A 15,059-nucleotide genomic window follows, 5' to 3' on the forward strand; every position below is an offset into this window, starting at 1 on the left:
TTCAGGCCCCTTTGATAAATTGGATCTCACCTGAGCATGCTGCAGTCAGTTTTCTTGAGCTTTGAAGCAGCCAAATCAGTGGCTCTTAAAGCTGTAGGCTACTGTAGTCTTTACTTACCTAAATGCATAGCCAGGTAGAAGGAAGAGTGCACCTCCTACCACTGCATTGAAGTCGCTGCAGCCACTGCTCACCCTCACCACCACCACCCCACCCCTCCCCGCTTCCCCCCTCCTTGCCAATTTCACCCCCTGGATTTACCATGGGCCTGGTGTCCCCATCGGCCAACTTCATCCTAATTAGGACCAGCGCATTGTCTCTTGAGTCATGACTAGTGGCCACCAGCACGCCACTCGAGTCCTGTTGACTTAAGAGGACCAATTTTGCACGGTCCTTCTGTGCCAACAGTATCGGCATGGCCATCCTCACTGCTGCTGTGTCCACACCCAAATATCACATTTTTATTTGGTGGAGGCAAAATAGTCAGTTGCAGAGAGTTCTCATAGCATGGAACATCCAGTCTGCCGTGGGCATCAACATATGAAGAAGAATCGCAAAAAAAGTTTTACCAATGTAGTGAAGTACAAGGCACAACGTTAACAGCAACCAAATACATTGAACAGGATTTGTGGCACCATTCAGACCTTGAATTTTGTTTTAATATGAGCTTCAATGCACTGACTGATATCCGATTTTCAAAAATGTTCAGATATTTCTTGTTAATTTTTGACGTTTTATCATTTCGACCAAATTTAAGAGCTTTTTCAGTGCTTTTATTTTACATGATGCAGAAAAATGATGAATTGGAAAAGCTAGGTATCGACCTCACACTGTACAACTTGAGGCACCAGACATTAAAACCAGGAGGACAACAGATCAACCATTCAGTGAAGCCTGTAGAAAGGCACAGTTTGATATTCTGTTGGATCAACTTTTATTCTGCTGATCCTTCACATCAGATTTGTAAGTTTGTGGTGAAAAATTCCTCAAATTGAAGTACCCCACAGTGCATTTCAGTTGCTGCCAGTGTTGATGAATAAACACTGATTTCAATATATTTTCATCAACCAAAAAAAGGGAATGTATCTACATATAATTCAATGGAAGTGATCAACAATATTGTAAACTGCAAGAACAATATTGTATTCTGCTCTTGTTGGCAGGCTGCTTGACTGCACATTTGAGCCCAATCCTGTCTGCGCCTGACATCCACGCACATGCACCTCCACCGCTGATCACAAGTATTCGCTGGTATTTGCAGGGCTATGGGGAGAGAACAGGGTGCCAAGGGGATGGGGCGGTTGGGGTTGGCGGGTGGGACTAATTGGATAGCTCTTTCAAAAAGTTCGCATGAGCACATAATCTAGGCTGACACTCCAGTGCATGTGTGCAAATGCACAAAATGTGGTAAATAAGGTAGGTGAGCTGCAGGCGCAAATATCCACATGGAAATACAATGTTGTGGCGATGACGGAGACCTGACTCAAAAAAGGGCAGGATTGGGTATGAAATATTCATAGCATTATATTGGATATTAAGCACAAAAACAGGCCATTTGGCCCAACCAGACAATGCCAGTGCTTATGCTCCACTTGAGCCTCCTCCCATGTTTGCTCATCCAAATCTATCATCAAAACCCTCTATTCCCTTCTCCCTCATATGCTTGTCTAGCCTCCCCTTAAATGCATCTATACTATTCACTTCATCCACTCCCTGTGGTAACGACTTCCACATTCTCACCACTCTATGGGTAAAGAAGTTTCTTCTGAATTCCCTATTTGATTTCTTGGTGGCTATCTTATAATGATGGCCTCTAGTTATGCTCTTCCCCACAAGTGGAAACAATCTCTCTGTATCCACTCGATCAAAATCTTTCATAAAATTAAAGACCACTATTCGGTCACCCCTCAGCCTTCTAAGACCTACCTGTTCATCCTTTCTTGATATGTATACCCTCATATTTCTGGTATCATCTTTGAAAATCTTCTCTGCACACTCTCCAGTGCCCCTGTATCCTTTTGAGATTTAGTGACCAGAACTGTACACAGTACTCTATGTGGTCTAAGCAAGGTTCGATACAGGTTGAGCATAACTTCCCTACTTTTCAATTCTATACCTCTAGAAATAAACCCGAGTGCTTGTTTTTTTTTATGGCCTTGTTAACCTGTGTCGCAGCTTTTAGTGACTTGTGTATTTGTACTCCGAGATCCCTTTGTTCCTCTACCCCATCTAGATTGAGGAGAGAGAGAGAGAGAGAGAGAGAGACTGGGGAGAGAGAGAGAATTGGAGAGGGTGACATCCCTATTCTTCCTACCAAAATGTAATACCTCACATTTATCTGTGTTGAACTTCATTTGCCAATTATATGCCCATTCTTTAAGTTTATTAATGTACTCCTGTAATTTGTTGCAGTCCTCCTCAGTCTTGACTATCCCTCCTAATTTGATGTCATCCACAATTTTAGAAATTGTGTTTTTGATTGCAAAGTCGAAATTGTGAATACAAATCGTGAACAACAGTGGTCCCAGTACTGATCCTTGTGGAACACCACTACCCATCTTCTGCCAATGTGAAGAGCTACCCTTTTACCCCTACTCTCTGCTTTTTGTCTTGAAGCCAACTAGCTATCCATTCTGCTACTTGTCCCCTGACTTTGCATACTCTGACCTTGTTCATCAGTCTAATATGGGGTACCTTATCGAATACCTTTTGAAAATCTAGATAAATTACATCTACTGCATTACCACTGTCTATTCTCTCTGCTAACTTGTCAAAAAATTCTATGAGGTTGGTCAAGCAAGATTTTCTCTTTTGAAATCCATGCTGACTATTCATTCTTATATTTTTGGTTTCTAGATGTTCTTCTTTTTTCTCCTTTAGTAAGGATTCCATTATTTTTCCTACCACCGATGTTAAGCTAACTTAGCTGACTAATAATTCCCTGGACATGCTCTATCCCCCTCCTAAAATATAGGTATTATGTTAGCAATCCACCAGTGCTCTGGTACTACACCTTTTTGTAATGAATTATTAAATATGTGTAGTAATGCCTCTGCTATCTCTTCCCTGGATTCTTTTAAAATGCATGGATGCAATCCATTTGGACAAGGGGTTTTATCCTCTTTGAGTTTGATTAGTTTATTTAATATATCCCATCTTTTTATTTTAAATGCACTTATCTCATTACTAATCTCATCATCCAATGTCATGTCCACTTGTTCTATCTTCCTGATAAATACTGAAGCAAAATAATTATTTAATATTTCTGCCAGCTCTCTATCATTACCTGTGGTATTATCCTGTCTATCCCTTATTCCCTATGCCCTATTCCCACCCCAAAATTCCTTTTTTATTGATGTGCCTGTAAAATAATTTACTATTTTGTTTTATGTTCCTTGAAAATATAATTTAATAATTCCTCTTTGCCTTCCGAATTGTGTTTTTTTTACTTTTCTCCAAATCTTCGTATTCTCCCTTATCATGCACTCCCCTGCTGTATATGTACTTCATGTATGTCTCGTTCCTTACCCTCAATTGTTCCCATATGGCATTATTATTCCATGGAGTATCATTAGTTTTTAGTTTGTTCTTTCATTTCAGCGAAATATATTGTTAATGCACTCTGTTGAACACTGTTTTAAATGTTTCCCATTGCTGTTCTACATCGTTTTTTTGCCAATATTGATGCCTATTTTATTTTCAAAAGTTCTATTCTCAGTCCCTCAAAATTAACTTTTCGTCATACTTAGGAATGATAGGCAGAGAGGAAAAGGAGGTGGGGTGACGTTGCTGGTTAAAAAGGAAATTAATGCAATAGTAAGGAGGGACATTAGCCTGGATGATGTAGAATCGGTATGGATGGAGCTGCGGAATTCCAAACGGCAGCAAATGTTAGTGGGAGTTTTGTACAGACCAACAAACAGTAGTAGTAAGGTTGGGGACAGCATCAAACAAGAAATAAGGGATGTGTGCAATAAAGATACAGCAGTTATCATGGGCGACTTTAATCTACATATTGATTGGGCTCACCAAACTGGTAGCAATGCGGTGGAGGAGGATTTCCTGGAGTGTATTAGGGATGGTTTTCGAGCCCAATATGTCGAGGAACCAATTAGAGAGCTGGCCATCCTAGACTGGGTGATATGTAATGAGAAGGGATTAATTAGCAATCTTGTTGTGTGAGGCCCCTTGGGGAAGAGTGACCATAATATGGTAGAATTCTTTATTAAGATGGAGAGTGACAGAGTTAATTCGGAAACTAGGGTCCTGAACTTAAGGAAAGGTAACTTCAATGGTATGAGGCGTGAATTGGCTAGAATAGACTGGCAAAGTATACTTAAAGGGTTGGCGGTGGATAAGCAATGGCAAATATTTAAAGATCATATGGATAAACTTCAGCAGTTGTACATCCCTGTCTGGAGAGTAAAAATAAAATGGAGAAGGTGGCTCAACCATGGCTAACAAGGGAAATTAAGGATAGTGTTAAAGCCAAGGAAGAGGCATATAAATTGGCGAGAAAAAGCCAACAAACCTGAGGACTGGGAGAAATTTAGAATTCAACAGAGGAGGATTAAGGGTTTAATTAAGAGGGGGAAAATAGAGTACGAGAGGAAGCTTGCAGGGAACATAAAAACTGACTGCAAAAGCTTCTATAAATAGGTGAAGAGAAAAAGATTAGTGAAGATAAACGTAGGTCCCTTGCAGTCGGATTCAGGTGAATTTATAATGGGGAACAAAGAAATGGCAGACCAATTGAACAAATACTTTGGTTCTGTCCACGAAGGAAGACACAAATAACCTTCCGAATGTACTAGGGGACAGTGGGTTTAGTGAGATGGAGGAACTGAAGGATATCCTTATTCGGCGGGAAATTGTGTTAGGGAAATTGATGGGATTGAAGGCCGATAAATCCCCGGGGCCTGATAGTCTGCATCCCAGAGTACTTAAGGAAGTGACCCTAGAAATAGTGGATGCATTGGTGATCATTTTCCAATAGTCTATCGACTCTGGATCAGTTCCTATGGACTGGAGGGTAGCTAATGTAACACCACTTTTTTACAAAGGAGGGAGAGAGAAAATGGGTAATTATAGACCGGTTAGCCTGACATCAGTAGTGGGGATAATGTTGGAATCAATTATTAAAGATGAAATAGCAGCACATTTGGAAAGCAGTGACAGGATCGCTCCAAGTCAGCATGGATTTATGAAAGGGAGATCAGTCTTGACAAATCTTTGAGGATGTAACTAGCAGAGTGGACAAGGGATAATCAGTGGATGTGGTTTATTTGGACTTTCAAAAGACTTTTGACAAGGTCCCGCACAAGAGATTGGTGTGTAAAATCAAAGCGCATGGTTTTGGGGGTAATGTACTGATGTGGATAGAGAACTGGTTGGCAGACAGGAAGCAGAGAGTCGGGATAAACTGGGTCCTTTTCAGAATGGCAGGCAGTGACTAGTAGAATGCCGCAGGGCTCAGTGCTGGGACCCCAGCTCTTTACAATATACAATATCGATTTAGATGAAGGAATTGAGTGTAATATCTCCAAGTTTGCGGATGACATTAAACTGGGTGGTGGTGTGATCTGTGAGGAGGATGCTAAGAGGCTGCAGGGTGACTTGGACAGGTTAGGTGACTGGGCAAATGCATGGCAGATTCAGTATAATGTGGATAAATGTGAGGTTATCTATTTTGGGGACAAAAACACGAAGGCAGAATATTATCTGAATGACGGCAGATTAGGAAAAGGGGAGGTGCAACGAGACCTGGGTGTCATGGTTCATCAGTCACTGAAAGTGGGCACAGCAGGTGGTAAAGAAGGCAAATGGTATGTTGGCCTTCATAGATAGGGGTTTTGAATATAGCAGCAGGGAGATCTTACTGCAGTTGTACAGGGCCTTAGTGAGGCCTCACCTGGAATATTGTGTTCAGTTTTGGTCTCCTATTCTGAGGAAGGACGTTCTTGTTATTGAGGGAGTGCAGCGAAGGTTCACCAGACTGATTCCAGGGATGGCTGGGCTGTCATATGAGGAGAGACTGGATCAACTGGGCCTTTATTCACTGGAGTTTAGAAGGATGAGAGGGAATCCCATAGAAACATATAAGATTCTGACGGGACTGGACAGATTAGATACGGGAAGAATGTTCCTGATGTTGGGGAAGTCCAGAACCAGGGGACATAGCCTTAGGATAAAGGGTAGGCCATTTAGGACTGAGATGAGGAGAAACTTCTTCACTCAGAGAGTTGTTGACCTATGGAATTCCCTGCTGCAGAGAGTTGTTGATGCCAGTTCATTGGATATATTCAAGAGGGAGTTAGATATAGCTCTTACGGCTAAGGGGATCAAGGGGTATGGAGAGAAAGCAGGAAATGGGTACTGAGGGAATGATCACCCATGATCTTATTGAATGGCGGTGCAGGCTCGAAGGGCCAAATGGCCTACTCCTACACCTATTTTCTATGTTTCTATGTTTATGTCCTTCTTAATTATCATCTTAAAGCGTATTATGTTATGGTCACTATTGCCTAGATATCCCCTACTTTTAAAACTCTTATCTGCCCTGGTTCATTCTCCATTACTAGATCTAATAGTGAATCGTCCCTTGTTGGGCTTTTTACATATTGGGTTAGTAAGGAGTCCTATACACATTGTAGGAGCTCCATTCCCTTGCCCCCTTTACTGCCTCTTCTGTACAATTAATATCAGGTTAGTTGAAATCCCCATGATTATTATTCTATGCTGTCTACTAATTTCCCTAGTTTGTCTGCATATTTCTTCCTCGACCTCCATTCCACTGTTGGCTGGTCTATAGACTACACCTATTAGTGTGATTGATCCTTTATTATCTTTTATCTCTATCCACATGGATTTATTTTTGTCTTGCTGATAGCTGCATCACTTTTTTCTACTGCCATTATGTTATCCCTAATAAGTACAGTTACACCACCTCCCCCTTTTTCCCTTTCTATCTTTTCTAAATATCTTTCAATGTTTAATTCTCAATCCTGATTTTTCTGTAACCATGTCTCAGTAATCCCTACTATATCTGGTAGCTCGCAATGAAGGATTGCCTCCAGTTCCCTAGTTTTATTGCGGATACTGTGCATTGCTGCACAGACAGTTTAATTAATTTTTACTAGGTTTTCCTCTCACTTTATGTTTAACCATTTTTATAGACTCCTGTTCTACAACTCTATTTGTTCCCTTGCCATCAATGTCCTCCCTTAGTTTATTCTTTCCTATGCTCTCTTTTCCTGTTTTGTTTATATTTAGCCCGGTTTTATTTCTTGTTTATCTCTCTCCCCATTTTACTAGTATTAAGCCTTTTCCACCTCCCTATTTCCTCTTTCCACTAGGACACGGGTCGCATCCCGGTTTAGGTGGAGCCCGTCCCATCAGTACTGTCTTCGAACTGGTACCAGCGTCCCATGAAATACCTGGATATTCCTGGATATTTTGACCTCAGCTGGAGTATTGTGTCCAATTCTGGGCATCACACTTTGGAAAGGATTTGAAGGCTTTCGAAAGAGTGTAGAAAAGATTTACAAGAATTATTCCAGGCATGAGGGACTTCAGCTATGTGGATAGACTGGAGACCTGGGGTTGTTTTCAGAGCCGAAAAGGTTGATAGGAGATTTGATAGAGGTGTTCAAAATCATGATGGGTCTAGAAAGAGTAGCTAGAGAGAAATGGTTCCTATTGGGGAAGGGTTGAGAATCACAGATTTAAGGTGATTGGCAGAAGAACCAAAGGTGACAACAGCAGGAAAAACTTTTTTATGCAGCGAGTGGTTATGATCTGGAATGCACTGCCTGAAAGGGCGGTGGAAGCAGACTCAATCGAGGCTTTCAAAAGGGAGTTGGATATGTACTGAAGGAAAAAAATTGCAGTGTTACGGGGAAAGGGCGGAGGAATGGGACTAGCTGTAGTGCTCTTGCAGACAGCAAGCATGGGCTCAACGGGCCAAATTGCCTCCTTCTGTGCTGTAACCATTCTATAATGCTGACATTTATCCCTCAATCAACATCATTAATACAGAATATCTGGTCATTATCTCATTGCTGTTTGTGGGACCTTGCTATGTGCAATTTGTTTGTTGCAATTCCTACATTACTTTGTTGGCCATCATAGCGAGGGGATTTGAGTACAGGGGCAGGGAGGTGTTACTACAGTTGTACAGGGCCTTGGTGAGGCCATACCTGAAGTATTGTGTACAGTTTTGTTCTCCTAACTTGAGGAAGGACATTCTTGCTATTGAGGGAGTGCAGCGAAGGTTCACCAGACTGATTCCCGGGATGGCGGGACTGACATATCAAGAAAGACTGGATCAACTGGGCTTGTATTCACTGGAGTTCAGAAGAATGAGAGGGGATCTCATAGAAACGTTTAAAATTCTGACGGGTTTAGACAGGTTAGATGCAGGAAGAATGTTCCCAATGTTGGGGAAGTCCAGAACCAGGGGTCACAGTCTAAGGATAAGGGGTAAGCCATTGAGGACCGAGATGAGGAGAAACTTCTTCACACAAGGAGTGGTGAACCTGTGGAATTCTCTACCACAGAAAGTTGTTGAGGCCAATTCACTAAATATATTCAAAAAGGAGTTAGATGTAGTCCTTACTACTAGGGGGATCAAGGGGTATGGCGAGAAAGCAAGAATCGGGTACTGAAGTTGCATGTTCAGCCATGAACTCATTGAATGGCGGTGCAGGCTCAAAGGGATGAATGGCCTACTCCTGCACCTAGTTTCTATGTTTCTATGTTTCTACTTCAAAAATCACTTCATTGGGACATCCTGAGGTCTTTTAATGCCTTCATAAAAGTTGTTACTTGAAGATCTCCACCTCTTCCAAAAGCCTAGGCTTGAAATTGATATTGTTGCCCAGAACTGTGATGCTGTGAGTTGAATTTGGAGTAAGCACGCTGAACATGGTTGGTGTACATACATTCCCAGGATACGTCAGTACAGTTCAGTCAGCAATACCAAGGACATTTTTCTGCAGCTTCTAGAGGTTTTGTTCAAAAAGTTTTCAAAATTATTTCAAGAAAGAAATAAAGGACAAATTTCAAAAGCTTTACTGAGGAAGAGAAAAAAAAAGACAGTGTTCTAATTATACAACTTTCTGTTGTATAATTAATCCTTTGCTTTGTGTTCCATAAACTTTTTTGAGAGAGAGACTGGGTGAGGCAGTGGAAGAGAATGGGTGTAATTCTATTTAAACTTTCAAATGCATTATCAATTTTGAAACTAACTGATTATCTCACAACGGGTCATTTATTTTGTTGACTTTTAGATTAAATCAATGCTCATGACTTACAACTGTAAGACCGAGATTATAACTATTAATTTCTAACATCTATGAAACAGAGGCAGAGAGAGAAAGAGACAGTAAGAAAGGCAGATAAGCAGTTCCTTTCATTCCCAAGTTGAATTTTTAAACCAAACCGAACGTTTTTGAGGTAAACAGATAGTAAGGAACGTTAGAAAGGGGAGAGGTGGAGAGAAACTAGTTGAGATTGAAGGGGATGCTGACGTCTTAATATCTGCCCATGAGGGAACGAGGGAGGGTTAAGGGTGTGGTGAGTGACAGTGGAGGGAATGCGGAGGTTAAAAGAATTGGATCGGTAGCTAAAAGAAGAGATAGAGGTAGTGATGATGGAAGTGAGGGTGTAGTAGGAGAGATAATCATAGAATCATAGAAATTTACAGCAAAAAAAGAGGCCATTCAACCCATCGTGTCCATGCAGCTGACAAAGAGCTATCCAGCCTAATCCCACTTTCCAGCTTTTGGTCTGTAGCTTTATAGGTTACAGCACTTCAAATGCATTTCAAAGTACTTTTTAAATGTAGTGAGGGTTAGGGTTAGGGTTAGGGTTACAAACTTGATTGAATTTTTTAAAGAGGTAACAAGGAAGGTTGATGAGGGTAGTGTGTTTGATGTAGTCTACATCGATTTTAGCAAGACTTTTCATCAGGTCCCGCATGGCAGACTGGTCACGAAACCAAGAGGGTTGATAAGGGTAGTGCGTATAATGTAGTATATATGGATTTTAGCAAAGCTTTTTATAAGGTCCCATTTGGTAGACTGGTCACGAAGGTTAAAGCCCATGGGATCCAGAGCAAAATGGATAGTTGGATCCAAAATTGGTTTAGAGGTAGGAACCAAAGGGTAATGGTTGATGGATGTTTTTGTAACCGGAAGGATGTTTCCAATGGGGTTCCCCAAGGCTCAGTATTGGGTCCCTTGCTTTTTGTGGTATATATCAATGATTTAGATTTGAATATAGGGGGTATGATGAAGAAGTTTGCAGATGACACTAAAATTGTCTGTGTGGTTGAAATGAAGAGGAAAGTCATGGACTGCAGGAGGATATCAATCTGCTGGTTAGGTGGGCAGAGCAGTGGCAAATGGAATTTAATTTGGAGAAGTGTGAGGTAATGCACTTTGGGAGGGCTAATAAGGAAAAGGTGTACACATTAAGCGGTAGGCCACTTAATAGTGTAGATGAACAAAGGGACCTTGGAGTGCTTGTCCACAGATCCCTGAAATTGCAGGCCAGGTGGATAAGATGGTTAAGAAGGCATACGGAATGCTTGCCTTTATTGGCCGAGGCATAGAATACAAGAGCAGGGAGGTTATGCTTAAATTGTATAATACTTTGGTTAGGGCACAGCTGGAGTACTGCGTGCAGTTCTTGTTGCCATATTATAGGAAGGACGTGATTGCAGTAGAGAGGGTGCAGAGGAGATTTACTAGGATGCTGCCTGGAATGAAGAATCTTAGTTATGAGATCAGATTGGATAAGCTGGGTTTGTTCTCATTGGAACAGAGGAGGTTGAGAGGTGGCCTCATTGAGGTATACAAAATTTTGAGGGGCCTGATATAGTTGAGAGCAAGGGCCTATTTATATTGGTGGAGGGGTCAATTGTGAGGGGGCATAGTTTTAAGGGGGGCTTCTTCACGCAGAGGGGTGCAGGGGTCTGGAACTCACTGCCTAGAAGGGTGGTGCATGCAGAAACGCTCACCACATTTAAAAGGTGCTTGGATGGGCACTTAAAGTGTCTTAACCTGCAGGGTTACAGACCTAGAGCTGGTAATTGGGATTAGACTGGATAACCTCTTGTTGGCCGGCACAAATACAATGGTAAGTACTGCAGGGAATCTAATACAGCCAGGGTTATCACCTGGACTAGTTTCGATCACCTGGATGGGTTGGAGAGGAATTTTCCCAGATTTTTTTGCCCCAGTTGGCCTGGGTTTTTATCTGTTTTTTGCCTCTCCCAGGAGATCACATGGTTGCGGTTGGAGTGGAGTGTAAAATGATGTGATGCATGGGATGTCGCAGTTGTGTGGGGCGGACTGGTTGGGCTGGGTGCTCTTTACCTTTCTGCCATTGTTCATTGTTGATAGGTTTATATGTAATCTTCAGGGCTGCTGACCGAGGGCCGTGCGACTCTTTGTCGGCCAGCGTGGACAAAATGGGCCGAAATAACCTCCTTCTGCGCTGTAAATTTCTATGTTTCTATTTATCCACTTTCAAAGATGCTAAACCTCTTCATACTTCCTCTCTCACTATGTTTATTTCAGCAATATTTCACACTCCTCCTCCATGATTGCAATATCTGCATCATCTCTCTCTTTTGTGAAAACAGACGCAAAGTATTCATGAAGAACCATACCTACGTCTTCCGCATTCACACACAGGTTACCTTTATGGTCCTAACTCTTTCTTTAGTTATCCTTTTGCTCTTAATGTATTTATAAAAGATCTTTGGGTTTTCTTTGATTTGACTTGCCAATATATTTTCATGCCTTCTCTTTGCTTTCCTAATTTCCTTTTTAATTTCACCCCTGCACTTTCAAAACTCCTCTCGGGCTTCTGCAGTATTGAGTCCTTGATGTCTGGCATAAAATGTAAAAATGCCGAGTTTACATGGGATTTGACAATAGTTACATGAAAGTAAGGACAAATGTATGATATTAAAATATGACCGAATTTACATCAATGTGCCTTGATGCAATTATTCACTGCCTTCTAACCCTGCTTAAGCTGAAGACGATATACAATGCCATAGGAGATTGATTAGTGTATTCAGATTTTGCAATTGAAGTGGTGCCATTTTATTTGGCTGAATGTTTTCATGCAGGTCCTTCTGCTGCAGTTGTCAATTTTATACTGTTGAAAAATAATTCTATGGGTTACTGTTCACATTGGATGAGTTTTGTGATTCTTTTTATGCTTGGATTTTATGAAGTAACAAATGGAGCAAATTATTCTCTGTGGTGCACAGTTCTATTGACGAGGCAAGGTGCAATCGGGTAATGTGACCTGTAACATGCAGTGAGAGAACATCATTGGGGTGCTAGGTATTATAATATTGGTATCTGCACTGTGTCACTAGACGGTTCATTATCCGTTGCAGATAACAAAAGGAATATATTAAATGAAACAATAAGTATGATTGCTATTCATAGAAACATAGAAACATAGAAAAATAGGTGCAGGAGTAGGCCATTCGGCCCTTCGAGCCTGCACCGCCATTCAATAAGATCATGGCTGATCATTCCTTCAGTACCCCTTTCCTGCTTTCTCTCTATAGCCCTTGATCCCCTTAACCATAAGAGCCATATCTAATTCCCTCTTGAATATATCCAGTGAACTGGCATCAACAGCTCTCTGCGGCAGGGAATTCCACAGGTTAACAACTCTCTGAGTGAAGAAGTTTCTTCGCATATCATTCCTAAATGGCCTACCCCTTATCCTAAGACTATGTCCCCTGGTTCTGGCCTTCCCCAACATCGGCAACATTCTTCCCGCATCTAACCTGTCCAGTCCCGTCAGAATCTTTTATGTTTCTATGAGATCCCCTCTCATCCTTCTAAACTCCAGTGAATAAAGGCCCAGTTGATCTAGTTTCTCCTCATATGACAGCCCAGCCATCCCTGGAATCAGCCTGGTGAACCTTCGCTGCACTCCCTCAATAGCAAGAACGTCCTTCCTCAGAATAGGAAAACAAAACTGAACACAATATTCCAGGTGAGGCCTCACTAAGGCCCTGTACAACTGCAGTAAGACCTCCCTGCTTCTATATTCAAAACCCCTAGCTATGAAGGCCAACATACCATTTGCCTTCTTTACCGCCTGCTGTGCCCACTTTCAGTGACTGATGAAGCATGACACTCAGGTCTCGTTGCACCTCCCCTTTTCCTAGTCTGCCGCCATTCAGATAATATTCTGCCTTTGTGTTTTTGCCCCCAAAATGGATAACCTCACATTTATCCACATTATACTGCATTTGCCATGCATTTGCCCAGTCACCTAACCTGTCCAAGTCACCCTGCAGCCTTTTAGCATCCTCCTCACAGCTCACACCGCCACCCAGTTTATTGTCATCTGCAAACTTGGAGATATTACACTCTATTCCTTCATCCAAATCGTTAATGTATATTGTAAAGAGCTGGGGTCACTGCCTGCCATTCTGAAAAGGACCCGTTTATCCCAACTCTCTGCTTCCTGTGTGTCAACCAATTCCCTATCCACGTCAGTATATTACTCCCAATACCATGTGCTTTGATTTTGCGCACAATCTCTTGTGTGGGACCTTGTCAAAAGGCTTCTGAAAGTCCAAATACACCACATCCACTGGTTCTCCCTTGTCCACTCTGCTAGTTACATCCTCAAAAAATTCCAGAAGATTCGTCAAGCATGATTGCCCTTTCATAAATCCATGCTGACTTGATCCGATCCTGTCACTGCTTTCCAAATGTTTTAGCTTCTTGCTGTATTGAAATGTTTAACAATTTGTTTTGACATTTGTACTGTGGCAAAATTTGTTTCAGACTATACTCACTTATAGGTTGCAATTTTCCAACAATGTAGCAATACGGTGGAGGAGGATTTCCTGGAGTGTGTAAGGGATGGTTTTCTGGACCAATATGTCGAGGAACCAACGAGAGAGCTGGCCATCCTAGACTGCGTCTTGTGTAATGAGAGAGGATTAATTGCCAATCTTGTTGTGCGAGGCCCCTTGGGGAAGAATGATCATAATATGCTAGAATTCTTAATTAAGATGGAGAGTGACACAGTTAATTCAGAGACTAGGGTCCTGAACTTAAAGAAAGGTAACTTCGACGGTATGAGACGTGAATTGGCTAAGATAGACTGGCAAATGGTACTAAAACGGTTGACGGTGGATAGGCAATGGGAGACATTTAAAGATCACAGAGATAAACTTCAACAATTGTACATCCTGGCGTGAAAATAAAACGGGGAAGGTGGCTCAACCATCGTTAACAAGGGAAATTAGGGATAAATACAAGGAAGAGGCATATAAATAGGCCAGAAAAACAACAAACCTGAGGACTGGGAGAAATTTAGAATTCAGCAGAGGAAGTCAAAGGATTTAACTAGGAGGAGGAAAACAGAGTATGAGAGTAAGCTTGCAGGGAACATAAAAACTGACAGCAAAAGCTTCTATAGGTATGTGAAGAGAAAACGATTAGTGAAGACAAATGTAGGTCCCTTGCAGTCAGAATCAGGTGAATTTATAATGGGGAGCAAAGAAATGGCAGACCAATTGATCAAATACTTTGGTTCTATCTTCACTAAGGAAGACACAAATAACCTTCTGGAAATACTAGGGGACCGAGGGTCTGGTGAGAAGGAGGAAATGAAGGAAATCCTTATTAGTCAGGAAATTGTGTTAAGGAAATTGATGGGATTGAATGCTGATAAATCCCCAGCGCCTGTTAGTCTGCATCCCAGAATACTTAAGGAAGTGACCCTAGAAATAGTAGATGCATTGGTGGTCATTTTCCAACATTCTATAGACTCTGGATCAGTTCCTCTGGATTGGAGGGTAGCTAATGTAACACCACTTTTTAAAAAAGGAGGGAGAGAGAAAACAGGGAATTATAGACCGGTTAGCCTGACATCGGTAGTGGGGAAAATGTTGGAAACAATTATTAAAGAGGTTATAGTAGCGTATTTGGAAAGCAGTGACAGGATCAGTCCAAGTCAGCATGGATTTATGAAAGGGAAATCATGCTTGACAAATCTTTGA

Source organism: Pristiophorus japonicus, chromosome 3 (genome assembly GCF_044704955.1).
Source record: "Pristiophorus japonicus isolate sPriJap1 chromosome 3, sPriJap1.hap1, whole genome shotgun sequence".
NCBI lineage: Eukaryota > Metazoa > Chordata > Chondrichthyes > Pristiophoridae > Pristiophorus > Pristiophorus japonicus.